We start from the raw sequence: 8,998 nt of genomic DNA on the forward strand, positions 1-8,998 counted from the left end.
TTGGATCCGCTTTGGACTGGACTCTCGCGACTGTGTTGGATCCATTGTGGACTGCACTTTCACAGTATCATGTTAGACCCGCTCGACATCCATTGCTTTCCTCCTCTCTAAGGTTCTCATAGTCATCATTGTCACCGACGTCCCACTGGGTCATTATTGTCACCGATGTCCCACTGGGTGTGAGTTTTCCTTTCCTTGCCCTTATGTGGGCCTACCGAGGATGTCGTGGTGGTCTGTGCAGCCCTTTGAGACACTAGTGATTTAGGGCTATATAAGTAAACATTGATTGATTGATTGAACTACGCTGTACAGACGGCAGCCTTTGTACGGAACAGATGCTACTCTAGGCGTACACAGAAAACGCCATACGAGTTGTTCGTAGGGAAAGAACCAAACATTTCCAAAATGCAAACATTTGGATCAGTGTGCTATGCTTACCAGCAACAAGCCAAGGGCCAGCGAGACTCTAGGTGTGAGCAGGGTGTTTTTGTGGGTTATGATAAAAACTGCCCAGACTACCTAGTGTACTACCCAGAACAAGAGAAAGTTCAGAAACACAGATTGGTAAAATTCACAACCAAAACTGCAACAGAAAAAGAAACACAAACATGTGAGTCATACACGGGGTATGGTGATGTAAACCCCAGGGTTAATGAAAGAGAAATTTGTGTTGATGATGACAAGGTTGAAAATGTACCAGATCAAGGTTTACAGGGTGTTTCTGAGACTTTACCTGAACAGACTGAACGCACAGAGTCCCTGACACTGTAAACGGAAGGAACCCACCACGAACCCGGAGGAGGCCGGTTCACTTACAGGACTTTGAGACTGAGGATACATTGGACAAATTTGTAACATGCGTGGACTCTTGCTACAGAGCAGTATGTGACATTCCTCAAACCTACAAGGAAGCGATAATGTCAAACAAATCAGGGCAGTGGAAAAATGCTATGGATGATGAGGTAAAGTCACTGGAGGAAAACGACACCTTTACCCTCACCCATTTGCCACCGGGCAAACAGACAGTGGGGGGAAAATGGGTCTATGGCCTCAAGAGTGACATTGACGGAACAGATAAATACAAAGCGAGGTTCGTAGCGAAAGGCTACAGTCAGAAAAGGGAACTGACTACAAAGAGACATTTTCACCCACAGCAGACATGACAAGTGTGAGGGTGATCATGCAAAAGGCGGCACAAGAGGAGCTAGTGCTGCACCGGCTTGATGTGAAGACTGCTTATCTTCACGCTCCGATCGATTGTGAAATTCATATCGAACAGCCAGAAGGCTACGACAAAGAATCAGTCACAGGTGAAAAGCTAGTGTGTAAATTGCACAAGTCTCTCTACGGCTTGAAACAGTCCGGTAGAAATTGGAATGCAATGTTGCACACATGTCTAACTGAGAATGGTTTTGTACAAAATTCTGCTGATCATTGTGTGTACTTACGAGAGAAGTATTATGAGAACGTGATTTTACTAGTATGGGTAGACCATCTCATCATAGCATCTAAAAACAATGGTGTACTCAACAGTGTGAAAATGATGCTCACTGAAAGATTCAAAATGAAAGATCTAGGAAAATTGAAACATTTTCTGGGAATAGATTTTGACCAAACAAATGGTAAAGTCACAATGTCTCAAGAGAGATATGTTCACAACATCTTAGAGAGATTTGAAATGCAAAATTGCAAGTCCAGAGAGACTCCATGTGAACCAAAACTAGAGTACACAGATGTTGCAGACAAAACGACAGATCAAAGAAGGTTCAGGGAGGCAGTTGGAAGCCTAATTTACTTGTCCACATGCACACGTCCAGACAGAAGTTTTGTGGTCAGGAAGTTATCCCAACACTTTGCTGAGCCAACACAGTAAAATATGTCTTTAGATACCTCAAAGGTACAGCAGAAAACAAGTTATGTTTCAAAAGAAATGAAAGTGAAAAACTGGGATTGAGAGTGTACAGTGACGCTGACTGGGCTTCAGATGTGTCTGACAGGAGAAGCACATCAGGTTATTGTGCTAGTCTAAGCGGAGGTAGCTCTCTAATCTCATGGAAAACAAGAAAACAAGCTACTGTTGCTTTATCCACATGTGAGGCAGAGTACATGTGGTTGGCAGTTGGGGGCGGCATGGCGTAGTGGGTAGAGCGGCCGTGCCAGAAACCTGAGGGTTGCAGGTTCGCTTCCCACCTATTGACATCCAAATCGCTGCCGTTGTGTCCTTGGGCAGGACACTTCACCCTTGCCCCCGGTGCCGCTCACACTGGTGAATAGATGATGAATGAATGATAGGTGGTGGTCGGAGGGGCCGTAGGTGCAAACTGGCAGCCACGCTTCCGTCAGTCTACCCCAGGGCAGCTGTGGCTACAGATGTAGCTTACCACCACCATCGTGTGAATGAATGATGGGTTCCCACTTTTCTGTGAGCGCTTTGAGTATCTAATAATAGAAAAGCGCGATATAAATCTAATCCATTATTATTATTATAATGTATTTACCTAGGACAGTGTGATAAAAAAAATACGTATACTCGTTTAAATAGATGATTTTCTTTGAACTGGGTACCAAAAGTTGTTTATTAGACTCAGAAATGTGACACTCAGCAGGAGATCTCTTATCTGATCAAGGTCTGGCTCCTGTGTCTTTGATGTGACATGTGGACTTTAGTTGACCTGGACATGTGTGTTTTCTCTCCCTGGTACCCCCCCCGTGCTAAACTGTTGCCCTTTCCCGAGTGACCCCCCTCCCCTTCTGGGCAAACGACACCCTCTCCTTCTTCACAGGACTTTGGGTATTCATTCCACTGGTGTACTGTATGTAAATGAGCATGGAGGGTGGGACTTCTTAGAATGTATAATTGTCATGTCCAATTCTAAAAGATTTAGAACAAGCTGGAACGAACGGATGTGTCGTTCAGGTTTGGTCTCGCTTTGCAAAGCTTGTTATTATTTGTTTGTTACTTTGATAAATTATTTTAAAGCTATTTGTCACTAAAGGATCGTCTTTAAGAAATTTCCACGACAAGTTGGTGTGCAGAAGCGGGATCCCAAGAAGATCGCTGTTCCCGTTGGCAGAGGCCGCTGAAATGGACTAATCAACCCGGCAGCACAAAAAAGCTGACTTCTCCTTCCCAGAAATTTGAAAGGACGGGAGAGTTTTCGAGGCCCCTGCGAATCGGACGGCCGTCTCTTCGAGATCACGTTTAACCCGCTGCAACATCGTAACGGTAAATTAATTGAATCATCCTGACTGAAATTTTAAGACGAATCTCTGACATTTGAATTTCAAACAAAAGACGATTCCACAAAAGGTTTTTTTGTGTGACAAAGCTTGAGTGATTTATATGTTTCATACATGGGAAATTAGCCGTTCTTTTTCCGTCTCCCTACGATTTTTAATGTCGGGTTAGAGTCCCTGGGTTAGAGTCCCAAAATGTAGCGCTGGGTTAGACTCCCTGGGTTAGAGTCACAAAATGTAGCGCTGGGTTAGAGTCAATGGGTTAGAGTCCCAAAATGTAGCGCTGGGTTAGAGTCCCTGGGTTAGAGTCCCAAAATGTAGCGCTGGGTTAGAGTCAATGGGTTAGAGTCCCAAAATGTAGCGCTGGGTTAGAGTCCCTGGGTTAGAGTCCCAATTGTAGCACTGGGTTAGAGTCCCTGGGTTAGAGTCCCAATTGTAGCGCTGGGTTAGAGTCCCTGGGTTAGAGTCCCAATTGTAGCGCTGGGTTAGAGTCCCTGGGTTAGAGTCCCGATTTTAATGCCGGGTTGGAGTCCCAATGAAAGTAGCCGTGTCTTCCTAAAAACGTATCTATATGCCCGGTTAGAGGCCGGAAGAAATAACACGGATTTAGGGTTGGAGCCGTCTTGTCATAAATTTTAATGGGTTAGAGTCCCGATGATTAACAGTGTCTATAAGGCCGTGAGTGTATGCCCGGTTAGAGGCCGGAAGAAACAACACACATTTTAGTATGTTAAGTTTAAACAAAAAGAGCGGAAAATTAAAACGAGCTCGAATATGTAGTCCAGGAAAGTTAAGCCTGAGGTATTCGATTGTGATTTCCCATGTATGTGCACAATGAAAGAAAATATGTAGAGGGAGCCCTAATGTGTGTGAAAGTATGGGTGAATGAATTGGGATTTCCCAAGACTGGTTCATTTAGGATGAATCAATTGAGTAAAATTAAAGAAAAGTTAGCGCTACAAGAGGTCAACATGCGAAAGGGAAAGACTGTGGGTGTGAAAGATTTGAATTGTTTGAACAACATAAAGAAACATTAGATGAGTGAAGCAGAAAATAAAGAAAAGATCGATCTTGCAACTGATACTTTTCCCAGTACTCTGTTTTCGAGCCAATCTCAGGGCCTGAGTCGCAGTCGAAGGGTTTCTGAGGACTGGACGCCACTTTACCCCACTCTGCCCCCGCACTACGACCAGCAGCAGCAGCAGCAGCAACAGCAACAGCAGCACCAGCACCAACAACAGCACCAGCACCAACAACAGCACCAGCACCAACAACAGCACCAGCACCAACAACAGCACCCGCCGATGTCACCCCTCCAGCTCCAGCTTCAGCAGCTCCCAACTCTACCCCTCACAACGCCGTTTTCGCCCACTAACTACCAGCGGGCAGTCTCGGGGCACGGCGCAGCAGCCCCGGCGGGGTCCTCCCACTCACATCAGGATGACAATCAAGGAGCATCGGGCTCATCAATTCAACATGTGACAAACGAAGTGAATAAAATGTCTCTGAGTGAGGACAGTGCTGGCAGGACTCTGAGAAGTGGCAGAACCTTCCAGGCTCCGATGATGGAATATCCAGGACCGCAAGGGACTCCCGCTTTGGTCTTACACCAGATGGACCAGGAAATGCGTGAAGCGATCAGAGACTGGCCGTCACCACACAGAGGTGGAGACGCGCTTGCAGCCGCATTCCAGGCTTTCTGTCGGGCATGGCGTCCCACAGGAGCAGAAATACAAAAACTTCTGCTGGTGCATCTGGGACCGGAGCAGTTGGCAAAGATAGCAGCAGAGGTGCACGCGGGACGTTTTGCCCCCTCCAAACTCCCTCTCTTTGTTTAAAATGCCAATTTTCTGCTAGATTTGCTCTCTATGAACTCCAAGGAAAAGATACCCGGCCGGGGGCAATTTTTGAAATAGGTGTCCAAGCTATGGCACGCCGGGGTCCAAATCCGGCCCCTGTTTTTTTTATTCATTTTTTTGCATTTTTGGGACATGGGGGACTTGTGGGACCCCACCAAGGACTGATTTTTGAACACTTTGAGGACTGCCACTGTGAAATGAACGCGGGATGGAGGCAAGAAGAAAGATGGACGTGGCCGTAACTATTGTTTCACGTGCGGAAAGGAAGGTCACCGGAGGCGAGACTGTCCTGAGAATAAACGGGATGGACAGCGGGACTATTGGGGCAGAGCGGATGGAGGCCAACTCAGAAACAATTCAGATTGACTGACCGGCTCGGGACCTGAGACAACGAAACAGATAAGTGTTGCACCCACACCTTCTCACGACAACACCATACTAACCGCTAACCGCAACGAAGACACACTTGCTTTTACTGATACATTGCTGCTTGCTAAGGTGCAGGACAGAATTAGGGAATTAGAAGAGTGTGAACAGCCAATGATTGGGACGTATGATTTTTGTGAGGACTTAGCCTATAAGAAAATGCCGATGATTGTGTGTGATGTGGGTGGAAGGTCATTGACGTTTCTTGTCGATTCTGGAGCGACAAACAGCGTAATTCAAACGAGTGAATTCTCTACAAAATTGAGTGGTAGAACTATGTTTTCCACTAGTGCGAGTGGGCAAACTGTCTAGAAAAGTTTTCAATACCAATTCGTTGTACATGGGCGACAGCTGATTGTACAATGACAACAAAACATTTGTTTTTAATGTCTGATCTTTGTCCAATCAATCTGTTGGGTCGTGATTTAATGTTAAAATGGGGTATCGGAATCACTCCGATGCCAGAAGGCCTCAAAGTGGAGAGGAATGCAAATGGGTCGAATTTTGTCTCATTGGAGGTGAATTGTCCGCTCTATATCTATCAGTGGTGGGTAAGGACCACTGCTTTGCAGGATCTAGAGAGCACAATATCACCCTGTTTGAATCCAGTATCTGACAGAATTGAATCTGAAAGCATGTATTGTGTGTCACATGTTCACGAAGGTCCGGACCAAGAATATGAAGCTTCATTCTATCATGGTTTGAATGATAGTTTGTTTATTAATGACGTCTATTTTGATGGATGCAAATGTGCAGTTGCAGTAAAATTAACTCCATCACAAGAAATATTGGATCATGTTGAAAATTCCAGTCCGCACATTCCGATAGTAAAAGCTAAATCTGATAATTGGCGGGATTTAAATCCTTTTATGCATGACTGTTTTTTGGCAAAGGATTGGCAACCGTGTGCACGCGGGAAAAAATGTATTTTATTCACAATCAGTTGATGCATATAGAATTAATTATGCGGCAAAAATTCATTTGCTACGTTCGGTGCAATTAGCATCTCCGACTGACGAAAAGTATGACGCACACCTGACTTTGACTGCGGTGACTTCTCCGACTGAGATTTCCTCCTTGTTGGCGCAAGTGGCGAGTTGTTTGTGGGCGAGGAACGACAGGCATGGGCTAATTCTGGTGCTGTTTTCCGGGATGGAGCCGGGTTTGGCCCTGACGCCTGAAGCTTTGTATGAATGTTGTCTGTCTATCTGTGTTGGCCCTGTGATGCGGTGGTGACTTGTCCAGGGTGTACCCCGCCTTCTGCCCGATTGTAGCTGAGATAGGCACCAGCGCCCCCCGCGACCCCAAAGGGAATAAGCGGCAGAAAATGGATGGATGGATGGGAAGCCTTGTCTTCCTAAACGCTTGTTTGATTGTTATGTGAAATTGAGTGATGGGTTGGACCATGTGTCAAAGGGAGGGATGTGTCGAGCAGTACAGCAATTCTGGTTTACTAAGGGCTTTTACGCTTTCACAGAACATCTCTGTAAAAGTTGTTTGATTTGTGCTCAAAATAATCCAGGTAAACTTAGACCATTACCACAAGCAGCACACCCACCGCCTAGTAGGGCTTTTGAGCATGTCATGATGGATTTCATTGAACTTACACCCAGTGAAGGGAAAAAATATTGTCTAGTGATGTGTAAATGGTCCTTAGTGTGTGAATGTGAGTATGAATGTTGTCTGTGTATCTGTGTCGGCCCTGCGATGAGGTGGCGACTTGTCCAGGGTGTACCCCGCCTTCCGCCTGATTGTAGCTGAGATAGGCGCCAGCGCCCCCCGCGACCCAAAAAGGGAATAAGCGGTAGAAAATGGATGGGTGGATGGATGGTTGATATGTTTTCAGAATGGGTAGAAGCCTTCCAAGCGAAACATGCTTCTTCCGCTGCAGTGGCAAAAGCACTTTTAACTGAAATTGTGGCAAGGTGGGGCATTCCGAAGAAGTTATGGAGTGACAATGGTTCACATTTTGTAAATGAGGTGATACAGCAATTGTCTGATTATTTGCAAATTGATTTGAGAACTCATTGCAGCTACCATCCACAATCCGGAGGTGCTGTTGAAAGAGAAAACGGAACAATTCAATTAAAACTTGCCAAATGTTGTGAAGAGACTAAGCTCAGCTGGCCTAAATGTTTGCGGATAGTTGTCATGTACATGCGTATGCGGGTGTGCACGCGTCATAACCTGTCACCTTTTGAGATTCTGTTTGCAGTCCCCCCTAATGTGGGGATAGGACCATCAGGACTGCCAATTGAGACGACCCTCTGTGAACACGGACTGGTAAGATATTGCATATCTTTAACAAAGTGTTTTGCTAATATTCGAAGGCAAGTCTCCTTGGCGCTTCCGGGGCGAGCGGATCATCCTCTACACACCATTGTGCCGGGCGACTTCGTGCTTATCAAGAACTTCAGACGGAAGAGCTGGAAACAATGAGGCTGGCTCGGCCCGTTCCAAGTTCTCCTCGTCACCCACACTGCAGTGAAAGTGGAAGAACGGCCGACGTGGGTCCACGCTTCGCAATGCAAGGCGATTTCGGGCCCTGTAGCGGTGGCCGCAGAGGAGTGAGGAGCTGTAAAATCGCTTTTGGCTCCTACGGCAGGATCCGCGGCTGCAGAGACGAGGGTTACACACACCTCCCTCGCATCACATCTTTAGAGAAACACTACTAGTTTGCAGACACAGGTGAAGGCGCTGAGGGCCAAAATCACCAGGACAAATGTGTAGCGGACTCACATAATGTCTCAAACTGCTATGTCTGTACATATATGCCTATAGCGGCGTCCAATCCACATGTCACACCTAAGCCTGTAATGGAGGGTTATAGATATTTTCCCAGGATGTGTTATACCTTTTTGCAGCAAATCTGAATGATACGGTTAAAGCGCATACGGGGACACCTTTGTCTTCGCTTGAAGATCCGAAGTTAGATTTTTATGATCTGTGGTCCGATAATGATACGAATGTGCTTTTTGGTCCAGTTTATATTAGGCCGGGTATGAAATGTGCGTGTTATGCGGTATCTTGGAGCCTTAGAGAGCCGCCAGTGCAGATGGGACAAATTCCACTGATGTATTGTTTAAATGTGACTAGTTCATGCACTACATATCACGGTAACACTAGTTTGAACATTTCACAGGCTGCGCAAGGAGGGGGCTGTTCTCCCTATTTTACAGATCAAACTGGCACGCGGCCTCAGGAGGATGTTCTGTGGCTTTGTGGCTTTAACGTTTATGTTAGATTGCCATAGAATTGGATGGGCCGTTGTGCTATGATAACAGCTGCTGACCACTCTTACATTGTGTCAGCTGTTCCGAGTCATAGGGGTAAGCGTGAGTATGCACCCCATGATGCGATTTGGGGTACAAATGTGCCTGCAGATCTTGAACTTTGGACACCAGGAGAAAAGGTGGCATTGTCATTGTTTCCACAGCTGGGCGTGGGGAAACTCATGCTTAGAATGGAGATGCTGA

This window comes from Nerophis ophidion, unplaced genomic scaffold (assembly GCF_033978795.1).
Source record: "Nerophis ophidion isolate RoL-2023_Sa unplaced genomic scaffold, RoL_Noph_v1.0 HiC_scaffold_93, whole genome shotgun sequence".
Lineage (NCBI taxonomy): Eukaryota > Metazoa > Chordata > Actinopteri > Syngnathiformes > Syngnathidae > Nerophis > Nerophis ophidion.